At 41.9% G+C, this 12,458-nt stretch overlaps 1 pseudogene; it reads right to left on the reverse strand.

The window, feature by feature from the left end:
- Positions 1 to 1,263: 1,263 nt before the first annotated feature.
- On the reverse strand, positions 1,264 to 11,814 carry LOC112079045 (alpha-N-acetylgalactosaminide alpha-2,6-sialyltransferase 5-like; annotated as a pseudogene).
- Between the last annotated feature and the right edge of the window lie 644 nt (positions 11,815 to 12,458).

The following is a 12,458-nucleotide window of genomic DNA, read 5'->3' on the forward strand; positions in this document are numbered from 1 at the left end:
CCCCATGAAAGAAGCAGAAAGATGAACAGAGAAAACATCACAGAGAGCGTTCAATTCTATCGATATACAACATTATTCTCTGGTGAGAGGATGGTTGATTTAGTCTTCTAAACGGCAGACATGATATGACAGAAGAGAAGCTTACATGTATATAAGAACAATAGTTGACTAAACAATAAATTCTAAGCAGAAACGCTATCTTAAATCAGCGCTAAAAGCAATACTTGCACCCCCCTGTCAACAGAGACAGTCCCCGTCCCTAACGTGTAGCCTACAGTGCCATTTTACTATATTAGAGGTTAGGGGTTGGGGTTAGGGTTGGGGTTAGGCGCGGTTAGGGTTGGCGGTTTACGGTTAGGGTTAGCGGGTTTTTGGGGTTAGGGGTTGGGGTTTGCGGTTAGGGGTTGGGTTAGGGGTTGGGGCTTGGGTTTGGGTTAGGCGGTTGGGGTTTGGGGTTAGGGTTAGGGGTTGGTGGGTTAGGGGTTAGGTTGCGGGTTTGTGGGTTTAGGGCGTTAGGTTGTGTTGGGGTTTGGGGTCTTAGGGGTTATAGGGGTTCGCGCGGTTTGGTAGGGAGGGTTGGTTTGCGGTTGTTAGGCAGAGGTTAGGGTTGGGGTTAGTAGGGTTAGGCGTTAGGGGTTAGGGTAGGGGTTTAAGGGTTAGGGTTAGGTTAGGGGTTAAGGGTTGGGGTTTTGGGTTAGGGTTTGGTTAGGGCGTTAGGGTTAGGGGTTTGGGGTCTACGGTCGTGGGGTTAGGGGTTGGGTTAGGTGCGGCGGGTGGGGCCTCACATTTTTCCCTTTAATCACATATAGTCTGGCGGTTGCTGAACTTTCGCGCACGCACTAAAGTGGTTGGTAATCCCCTTACGCGCCATCAGCTTCTAACTAGTTGTGGTTAGTTAGCCTTATGCGACCAGCCAGCTGTATTGGTCCTTCCAGTGCACCATGTAGGATGCCTAAGAGGAGGACGTCGATTCCTCGCTGAAGGACCATGTGCCAGTCAGATGATCCTACTGGTTTTTGGATATTCCAAGTTGTGTCAGACATACTTTGGACCATCTCATGCGTCTTGTCCATCCACCCCATCTCCAGCCTCCAGTCCTCAGTCCCCATCTGACAGTTTACAAGCTTTTACCACAGGATGACCAGCATTCACTGTCACCATCCCCAACTTCCAATTCCGGGTATTCCACTTCACCATCCAACATCCATTCCCAGGTCCGCCAGTCATGTATGCTGACTGAGACGGTCCCCCTGGCGTGCGCGTTTAGCGCCGGGGGCCAGCGGCGGGGGTTTCCCCCATCCAGGCTGGTAGAAGTGGAAATGTTGAAGGTTCGAGCCCAGCTGCGCAAAGACCACCTCTTCTCTGTGATTTAAAGACGGTGATGGCTTTCCCCCCACTGCGGCCGTCGCTCATGGCTGATGTACATGCACACTCCTCTGGACCGACGGGGCTACGTAGTACGTGTAGGGTACAGATGGGGGCTGCGGCTCGCTGAGAGGGGACAGGATAACAGAAGAGAATTTATTTGACTAAGAGATCGCGAGAGAGAGAGAGAGAGAGAAGACAGGAGAGAGAGACAGCGAGAGAGAGAAAGAACAGCGAGACAGACAGAGAGAGAGAAAGACAGTGAAGACAGAGAGAGAGAAGAGAGACCAGAGGACAGAGACAGAGAGAGACAGAGAGAAGAGAGTGAGACAGAGGAGACAGAGAGAGAGAGAGACAGAGAGAGACAGAGACAGAGAGAGACAGCGAGGAGAGAGAGACAGCCGAGGCGATGAGAGACAGAGAGAGAGAGACAGAAAGAGACAGAGACAGTTGTGGAGACAGAGATGAGGAGAGAGCAGACAGCGAAGAAAGAAGAGAGGACAGCGAGACAGCGAGAGAAGAGAGGAAGAGGGAGAGGCGAGAGAGAGAGAGAGAGAGAGAGAGATGAGAGAGAAGAGAAGAGAGAGAGAGAGAGAAGAGAGAGAGAGAGAGAGAGAAGAGATGAGAGAGAGAGAGAGACGAGAGAGGAGAGAGAGAGAGAGAGACAGACAGAGAGAGAGACAGAGAAAGAGACCAAGGATCAAGGAACAGAACTCACTTGCAGTGGTCTGGAGCCACCATGCCATAGACATTGATCGCGTCCTCACACAAGCTCCAGAGCTATGGTCATAGTGAACCAACCAGTACTCCAACCAGGAGTTGGAGATACGCCCCTGGAGGAGTGGGAGGGGAGGGAGAGGGAGGAGAGATCAGAGGAGGGAGACGGAATAAGGAGATAGGATGAGGAAGGAAGGGGGGAGCAGGGGGGGAGGGAGGGAGGGAGGGAGGGAGGGAAGACAGCGGTAGAGATGAGAGGTAGGGGAAGGACAGGGAAAGAAGGGAGAGGGAGGAGAGAGAAGAAAGAGGTGAAGGGAAGGGAGGGAGGAGGGGAAGAGAGGGGGGAAGGGAGGGGAGAGGTGGAAATAGGTGAGATAAGATACCTGATCAACTGTTATAGGTAATCAGTAACTACCACATCCGTGGGTAAAATAAAGATGTATTGAAATGGGCAGATCGATAAATAATAACATTCCACTTGTCAACAGGACACAGACAGTCTAATAATCCAGCTGCTCAACAGAAGGTACCAGCAGGATACACAGGGGATGCGTCCCAATCATTTATTATTTCTCCCCAAGTGTGCACTTGTTACCTTCCCTTAATTGGATTTGAATGGAAATGACCGCTATATAGAAACACCTTATAGCACATAGCAACACCAATTCAATGCGTTTACATTGGTGGGACGTAATGAATCACCACAGGCTTGTAGTACTCCCTTTGAAACAACTCCACTCTGGCTGAAGAATTATCTAATAAGAAATAAGAAAGAGAAAGAGATAAGAAAGAGATAAAAATAGTTTCGACGGAAAGAAACCTCCCTAATACCAATAAACTCCCTATAGATGCGGTATTATCATTCATAGAGCCCTCTGATTGGCCATAAAGGACTTCAATCATTTCTTCAGGACTGTGATTGGTCAGAAGGGACTTCCTAAACAACTGTTATTGGTCAAAAGATACCCACTGGGTAGCAGACATGTTTATAACCTCTATATAGGCCATCTGTCCACAGTTTAACTGTCTCTATATTGTAAAAGACTCTCTCAGCACTAGTTCTAGCTATGTTGTACTGGCTATCTGTGTCCCAAATAGCACCCTATTCTCCATAATATACCCTATAATATACCCTATTCCCTATAATATACTCTATAATATACCCTATTCCCTATAATATACCCTATTCCCTATAATATACCCTATTCCCTATAATATACTCTATTCTCCATAATATACCCTATAATATACCCTATTCTCCATAATATACCCTATTCCCTATAATATACCCTACTCCCTATAATACTATTTTTGACCAGAGATATATGGGCCCTGGTCAAGAATGCCATTTGGGAAGCAGGCTGTGTTGTGTCTACATTGTAAAATAGTCTCTCCATCCATCTAGCTAGGAGGTCCTGGGCTCTCTCTCTCTTTGGCTCTGTGGCTCAATTCAATACTGCATCTAATTAATTAGCTAATGAGCTGCTGAGAAACCGCAGTCAAATTAAACCTAAAAACCATTCAAGCACACAAATGAGCAATCCCCAAAAAAACTGAAATATCACTGTTGTGTGAAAATAAATACCCCTCTGACTATCTGGTTTTTCGTGCCGGTTAGTTTAAGATATCAGGTTGGAGTTTTCACAGAGCGAGAAGCATCTTAAAGGGAAACTCCACCTCTACACACTATTTGGGGTATTTCAGAAATAATTATGCACCATAGCGGTATTTTAGAATTTTCACGCCGGGAGAGTTCAACCATTGACGTCATTGGTTGATTGAGCCTGCTGTCTGATCAAAACATTTATGGGGTCAAGTTTTGTAGCAATTATTGTGGCCTCCATCATTCTTAAATGGAAGAAGTTTGGAACCACCAAGGCTCTTCCTAGAGCTGGACGACCGGCCAAACTGAGCAATCGGGGGAGAAGGGCCTTGGTCAGGGAGGTGACCAAGAACCCTATGGTAACTCTGATAGTGCTCTAGAGTTCCTCTATGGAGATGGGAGAACCTTCCAGAAGGACAATCCTCTCTGCAGCACTCCACCAATCAGACCTTTATGATAGAGTGGCCAGACGGAAGCCACTCCTCAGTAAAAGGCACATGACAGCACGCTTGGAGTTTGCCAAAAGGCACCAAATGACTCTCAGACCTTTAGAAACAAGAATCTCTGGTCTGATGAAACCAAGATTGAATTCTTTGGCCTGAATGCCAAGTGTCACGTCTGGAGGAAATCTTGCACTATCCCTACGGTGAAGCATGGTGGAGGCAGCATCATGCTGTGGGGATGTTTTTCAGTGGCAGGGACTGGGAGACTAGTCAGGATCAAGGAAAAGATGAACGGAGCAAAGTACAAAGAGATTGTTGATGAAAACCTGCTCCAGAGCGCTCGGGACCTCAGCCTGGGTTGAAGGTTCACCTTCCAACAGGTCAACAACCCTAAGCACACAGCCAAGACAACGCAGGAGTGACTTCGGGACAAGTCTCAATGTCCTTGAGTGGCCCAGCCAGAGCACGGAAATAAACCCGATCGAACATCTCTAGAGAGACCTGAAAATAGCTGTGCAGCAACGCTCCCCATCCAACCTGACAGAGCTTGAGAGGATCTACAGAGAAGAATGGGAGAAACTCCCCAAATACAGGTGTGCCAAGCTTGTAGTGTCATACCCAAGAAGACTCGAGGCTGTAATCGCTGCCAAAGGTGCTTCAACAAAGTACTGAGTAAAGGGTCTGAATACTTATGGAAATGTGATATTTCAGTTTTTTATATGTAATACATTTGCAAAAATGTCGAAAACCTCTCTGATGTCATTATGGGGTATTGTGTGTAGATTGATGAGGATTTTTTTAAAGTAAGGCTGTAACGTAACAAAATGTGGAAAAAGACAAGATGTCTGAATACTTTACAGGTGAATCCAGGTGAAAGCTATGATCCCTTATTGATGTCACTTGTTAAATCCACCTCAATCAGCACAGGGGAGGAGACAAGTTAAAGAAGAATTTTGAAGCCTTGAGACAATTGAGACATGGATTGTGCCATTCAGAGGGTGAATGGGCAAGACAAAAGATTTAAGTGCCTTTGAACGGAGTATGGTGGTAGGTGCCAGGCACACTGGTTTGAGTGTGTCAAGAACTGCAACGCTGCTGGGTTTTTCACGCTCAACTGTTTCCCGTGTGTATCAAGAATGGTCCAGCACAGGAGTTCCAGCCAACTTGACACAACTGTGGGAAGCATTGGAGTCAACATGGGCCAGCATCCCTGTGGAAAGATTTCGACACCTTGGTGAGTCCGTGCCCCGACGAATTGAGGCTGTTCTGAGGGCAAAAGGGGGATGCAACTCAATATTAGGAATATATTTATCTGCCGACACATTTCCCCTCGTATAATATAATATTTTAAACGTTGTTATTCTCTTGAAGCAGTAACCAGGCCTCAGATGGGAGAGGGGGAGCTGCTGGATGGTCGACCGTTCACACCCTGTCATAAATTACAAGAGAGGGAGACTTTCTCTCTTCACCCTCCAGTATTGGCTAAAGGAATGTCCCTTTGTCTCCAGAGAGTTTTGCCCGCCCAAAACTCTAACGTCCAAAAAAGTGGATAATAGAACAATAAATCTAACATATGCGTGTAAAGTGGTCTGAATCCTAAATAATCGACACGAGGTGTCGGCTAGAAGCTCACTTCCCAGACAATCACTTGTTACGGCTGATTAGCTGCCCTAAGTCAGATATTGAGAAAAGTGAATCGAAGTGGGCCTGCTCATGTCTTTGATCTACAATATAGTAGTCTAGAATAGGTAGGATCAGGAGTGTTAGTGCCCGGCTACAGTAAAGTAGTGTAGATTAATTTAGCTCAACTCACTTTTCCAACTACAATACTCTAGCCTGTAGGTTTAACTGACCTGTCCTTTCCCGTCTCCCTCTTGAAGAGTTCGTCGAACTGCAGCATCTTCTGCCTGGAGATCATGTAGACCTTGAGTTTGGGCAGCACCTGGTTCATCAACCTCAGGTTATTGTAGACCAGACCCTTCCCATCCCTCCGCATGTAACTACTGGGCCCCCAGAAGATAAACACTGTGTCCTGGAGGGAACAGAGTTGAATTGAATACAATTTTATTTTGGGTTAAACATTGATACATTGAAATACTTCAAAAGCGCAGAAGGGATAACACTTGAAAACATATAATATTAAATGTATTATAGCATCTACTAACTATGTAGCCCTGTGTGGCTCAGTTGGTTGAGCATGGCACTTGCAATGCCAGGATTGTGGGTTTGATTCTCGCTGGGGCCACCTATACTAAATTGTATGCACTCATTACTGTAACTGTTTATTATTTTTTTAAAGCATCTGCTAGACAACATACAGTATATTTATATCTGATAACATGTATCATCTAACCTGGGATGTATTTATATCTTATAATGTATCATCTAACCTGGGATGTATTTATATAATTATAAACATGTATCAATCCTAACCTGGGATGATTATATCTGATAACATGTACATATAAGCCTGGGATGATATTATTCTGATAACATGTTAACATCTACCTGGGATGTATTTATATGTATATATGTATATCTAACCTGGGATGTATTTCTGATAACATCGTAACATCTACTGGGAGTATTTTATCTGTATACAATGTATTCATCTAACCTGGGATGTATTTATATTCTTATAACAGTATCACTAACTGGGATTTATTTATATTCTAGTCGTAGATATTAACATAACTCATGTATCAGTTCTAACCCCTGGAGAGTAATGTTATTATAATCATCCTCCCTGATATAAAGCGAATTAACATGTTAGATCCCATACTATGAAAACCAATAGGGGTATGATATCTATATACCCTCTAGATGATAGCAATGTTTACCATAATGTTAATCCCAATCCAAATTTAACATCCCTCGGTTAGAATTGAGACAATTTATATCTTTATTCCTACAAATGAAATCTATAATGTATTATCCATCATTAACCTGGGACCCATATGTATAGATACTTTATCTTGATTAATCATGTAGTCAATAATCAAATCATATAAACACTGACGGTACATCCTCGTAGATGGTGAGCTGATACATGTATACTATCAACGATTAGTAGATACATCAGGTTCAAGATGTCTAACATATATTCACTCTGAGAGAATGTATATAATACATAATACATCCATGTTATAAGACCGAATTAGTATCCTCATAATGGCCTTAGTGCCAGATGATATTGATATATATCTAGATCCCAGGCATTATGAGGGATATCCATGTATCCATAACCTGGAGATGTATTTTATATCTGATAACATGAAATTACAATCCACCTACGTGATTAAGATACCTAGGGCATGTATATTACATATATATAATACATCAACAGTGTTAAGATCAGATACCAATTAATCAACTCATTTGAGAAGTAAATCGATCCAGGTTATGATTATATCTGATGGTATCAAGTATACATCCAGATGTATATAATATACACGTCCAGACGGTCAGATGGAAAATGCTATAGTTTATATACAGTTATTCAATAAATAATCATCCACCCAGGTATGTATCTCACATAATCTAAATCATCTGAGGAAAAGTACTACCCAGTTTATAATATGCTGAATAATAATCGTATAGCAAATATAATGATCATCTTAAACCAATCGCGATAAGGTATGTATAATCTTTAGATGAGATAAAACCATATGTGTAATCATTACTGAACCTTGGATGTATTTATATCTATAGATAACAATTAATCATCTATACCTAGGCGAATGATTTACTCCACATGCTGAGATTGAAACATGTAACACTCACATTTATCTAACCTGGGATCGATAGAGTTTTAAGATATCTAATACATCCCAGTGATAACATTAAAATATAACATCTATACAACTGTGGATGATACCATTTGAGTAAATATCTCATAGTAAAGACAGTGTAAATCATCTAACTGAGAAGATTAGTATCATTTAGGTTTATCTAATGTATAAACATGAATATACATGTCTGAAACCTGACTACGGAATTATTATATTTCATATACAGTAATAACATGTATTTCATCTAAAGCCTGGATAGTGTGGAATAACGAACATGATTCATCTTAACCGGGATCGATAATTTATAATCTTATTTACATGTTTTATCATCATAAAACACTGTATAGTGTTCCCATTCAACATGTATCATCCAATGATACCTGTAGGATGTTAGTTTATATATGCTATATGAACAGCATATGCATGCTAACTCTGGAGGAGTTATTTATATATCCGATAAACTACTCCAAGTTCATACATAACCTGGATGATAATTTTATGATACATTTAACCAGATCAATTAAATACAATCCAAGTTAGATATACCAGATGTATTCATCCTAACTACCTGGGATGTATTTATAATCTTATAAGAATATAATCGACTAACGGGATGTATCATTCTAAGCATGGAATATTAGTTACCTGGATGTATTGAACTAAACATGACATTAACTGATTATCTATATGCGATAACATTGTATCATCTAACCTGGGACTGTATTATATCTGAAACATGTATCATCTAACCTGGGATGTATTTATATCTGAAACATGATCATCTAACCTGGGATGTATATATCTGATAACATGTATCAATCTAACCTGGGATGTATTTATATCTGATAACATGTATCATCTAACCTGGGATGTATTTATATCTGATAACATGTATCATCTAACCTGGGATGTATTTATATCTGATAAACATGTATCATCTAACCTGGATGTATTTATATCTGATAATATGTATCATCTAACCTGGGATGTATTTATATCTGATAACATGTATCATCTAACCTGGATGTATTTATATCTGATAACATGTACCATCTAACCTGGATGTATTTATATCTGATAACATGTATCATCTAACCTGGGATGTATTATTATCTGATAACATGTATCATCTAACCTGGATGTATTTATATCTGATAACATGTATCAATCTAACCTGGGATGTATTTATATCTGATAACATGTATCGTCTAACCTGGGATGTATTTATATCTGATAACATGTATCATCTAACCTAGGATGTATTTATATCTGATAACATGTATCATCTAACCTGGGATGTATTTATATCTGATAACATGTATCATCTAACTGGGATGTATTTATATCTGATAACATGTATCATCTAACCTGGGATGATTTCTGATAAACATGTAACATAACCTGGATGTATTTATATCTGATAACATGTATCATCTAACCCTGGACTGGATTTATATCTGATAACATGTATCATCTAACCTGGGATGTATTTATATCTGATAACATGTATCATCTAACCTGGGATTTATTATATATTATAACATTGTACCATCTAACCTGGGATGTGGTTGAGCAGTTCGTGGCGGCTCCGTAAGGACCCTCTGCATGCTGGAGTGAGCGATGACGCGTAGCGAGGTGCGGCGCCCAACGTCTCCACCGTAGCCCCGCACTGTGGGCGTCATTCATACGGATCACACACTCCCCCGGTCGATTCTCCTCGCCGCGACCACCACCTATTCAGTGACCGGAGCTGGTCACCAACGCCACAGCTACGGCCAGTGCATTTTTCAGAGGCTAGAGGAGGAGAAAGGGAGTGCATTTTCAGAGGCTAGAGGAGGAGAGAGGGAGTGCATTTTCAGAGGCTAGAGGAGGAGAAAGGGAGTGCATTTTCAGAGGCTGGATAAGGAGATTGTGTTATTTCAGTAGACAGGGGTAGGAAGGGGGAGAGGAGGAGTGATGCTATGGCAGTGCATCTTAATATAATAATAATATTAATGATAATAACAAAAATAATAACGATAATAATAATAATGATGATAATACTGATAATAATATATGAATGATAATTATGTTAATGCTAATGACAATGATGATAATAATAATAATAATAATAATAATGAAAATAAATATAATAGTGATAATAATAACGAGAATAATAATAATAACGATAAAAAGTATTATAATAATGATGATGATAATAATAATAATGATAATAATTCATAATAATAATAATAATTCATAAAAATGATCCAGTTGCAGAGGGAGGTGTTTAGTCCCAGGGTCCTTAGCTTAGTGATGAGCTTTGTGGGCAATATGGTGTTGAACGCTGAGCTGTAGTCAATGAACAGCATTCTCACGTAGGTCCAGGTGGGAAAGGGCAGTGAGGAGTGCAATTGAGATTGCATCATCTGTGGATCTGTTGGGGCAGTATGCAAATTGGAGTGGGTCTAGGGTTTCTGGGATAATGGTGTTGATGTGAGCCATGACCAGCCTTTCAAAGCCTTTCATGGCTACAAACGTGAGTGCTATGGGTCAGTAGTCATTTAGGCAGGTTACCTTAGTGTTCTTGGGCACAGGGCCTATGGTGGTCTGCTTGAAACATGTTGGTATTACAGACTCAGACAGGGACAGGTTGAAAATGTCAGTGAAGACACTTGCCAGTTGGTCAGCGCATGCTCTGAGTACATGTCCTGGTAATCCGTCTGGCCTTGTGGCCTTGTGAATGTTGACCTGTTTAAAGGTCTTACTCACATTGGCTGCGGAGAGTTACAGCTGGTGCTCTCATGCATGTTTCAGTGTTATTTGCCTCGAAGTGAGGATAGAAGTAGTTTAGCTCGTCTGGTATGTCACTGGGCAGCTCTTGGCTGTGCCTCCTTTTGTAGTCTGTAATAGTTTGCAAGCCCTGCCACATCCGACCAGCGTCGTAGCTGGTGTAGTAGGATTCAATCTTAGTTCTGTACTGACGCTTTGCCTGTTTGATGGTTCGTCGGAGGACATACAGGGATTTCTTATAAGCTTCCGGGTTAAAATTCCGCTCCTTGAAAGAGGCAGCTCTAGCTTTTAGCTCAGTGCGAATGTTGCCTGTAATCCATGGCTTCTGGTTGGGGTATGTACGTACAGTCACTGTGGGGACGATGTGCTCGATGCACTTATTGATAAAGCCAATGACTAATGTGGTGTACTCCTCAATGCCATCGGAGGATTCCAGGAACATATTCCAGTCTGTGCTAGCAAAACAGTCCTGTAGCTTAGCATCTGCTTCATCTCATCACTTTTTTATAAACCGCGTCACGGGTGCTTCCTGCTTAAATTTTTGCTTGTAAGCAGGAATCAGGATAGAATTATGGTCAGATTTGCCAAATGGAGGGTGAGTGAGAGCTTTGTACGCGTCTCTGTGTGTGGAGTAAAGGTGGTCTAGAATTTTTCTCCTCTGGTTGCACATTTAAAATGCTGATAGAAATTAGGTGCAGCAGATTTAAGTTTCTCTGCATTAAAGTCCCCGGCCACTAGGAGCACCGCCTCTGGATGAGCATTTTCCTGTTTGTTTATGGTGGAATACAGCTCAATGAGCGAGGTTTTAGTGCCAGCCTCGGTCTGTGGTGAAGTAACATAGCTAGCTCACTATTTACTTGCTTATCGTGTAGTGGAGGGTAAAAATAACTGTATGCCTATGGATGTGTAGCTAACTACAGTATGTAGTCGATCTGTGTATGGACCCTAAAACGTTAGGTTCTGAACTAATATTCATACCAATCTATGAACCAATCTATCATAGTTGTTGTATCAACTTCAAGTCTGAATGGCATTAATGAATATAATGAATAGAATATAATAACTTTATTGTGCCAAGGATGCAAGTCCAGTATACATGTATGCTGCTTACCTGAGATGCCATCATCACTTCCCTGGTCTCCCGCGTGCCCTCCCTGTCTCTGGTAATGCCAATATGGAAGACTAGCAAATGCTTCTCAATGATGCCCTCTGGTGGTGAAACTAGCAATAACTTGAAGTAACAGAAAAAAAATGGCTGACAATTAAATTACGTACCACAGAGTGCTGAGGCAGTATGCAAGGTGTACCGCAGTGTGACGCCACTTTTAAAGGAGAAACCACTGTATGCATTCAGCTCGTCCCAATTATTTTCCAGCGATTAAACATTAGCTAGCAGGATGGATGGCAAGGGCCACTCGTCTACCTGATCCTTGCAAGGAACCCTGATCTTTTTCCACTAAATCTCCGTTTCCTTCTCCAGTGAAAGACGGGGATCTGGTCGGGTGTCCCTCCCGTCCGACACATTGAAGAAAAACTCTTTGTCCAGTTTTGAGGTGAGCAACTTGTCTTTTCAGTCATAAGAGACGGTAGCAGCAACATTATGTACAAAACAAGTTACAAACAATGCGGGGAAAAAAACGATTTAAGTCCTCCACTCACAACTCTGGGTGCCGAAGATACATTGTTGATGTCATGATGAAGTGTGGAGGTCTACAGTAGCCATCATATTTCCCTCTCTCTCTCCCTCTCCCTCTCCCTCTCCCTCTC

Source organism: Salvelinus sp. IW2-2015, unplaced genomic scaffold, assembly GCF_002910315.2.
Source record: "Salvelinus sp. IW2-2015 unplaced genomic scaffold, ASM291031v2 Un_scaffold6769, whole genome shotgun sequence".
NCBI classification, from domain to species: domain Eukaryota; kingdom Metazoa; phylum Chordata; class Actinopteri; order Salmoniformes; family Salmonidae; genus Salvelinus; species Salvelinus sp. IW2-2015.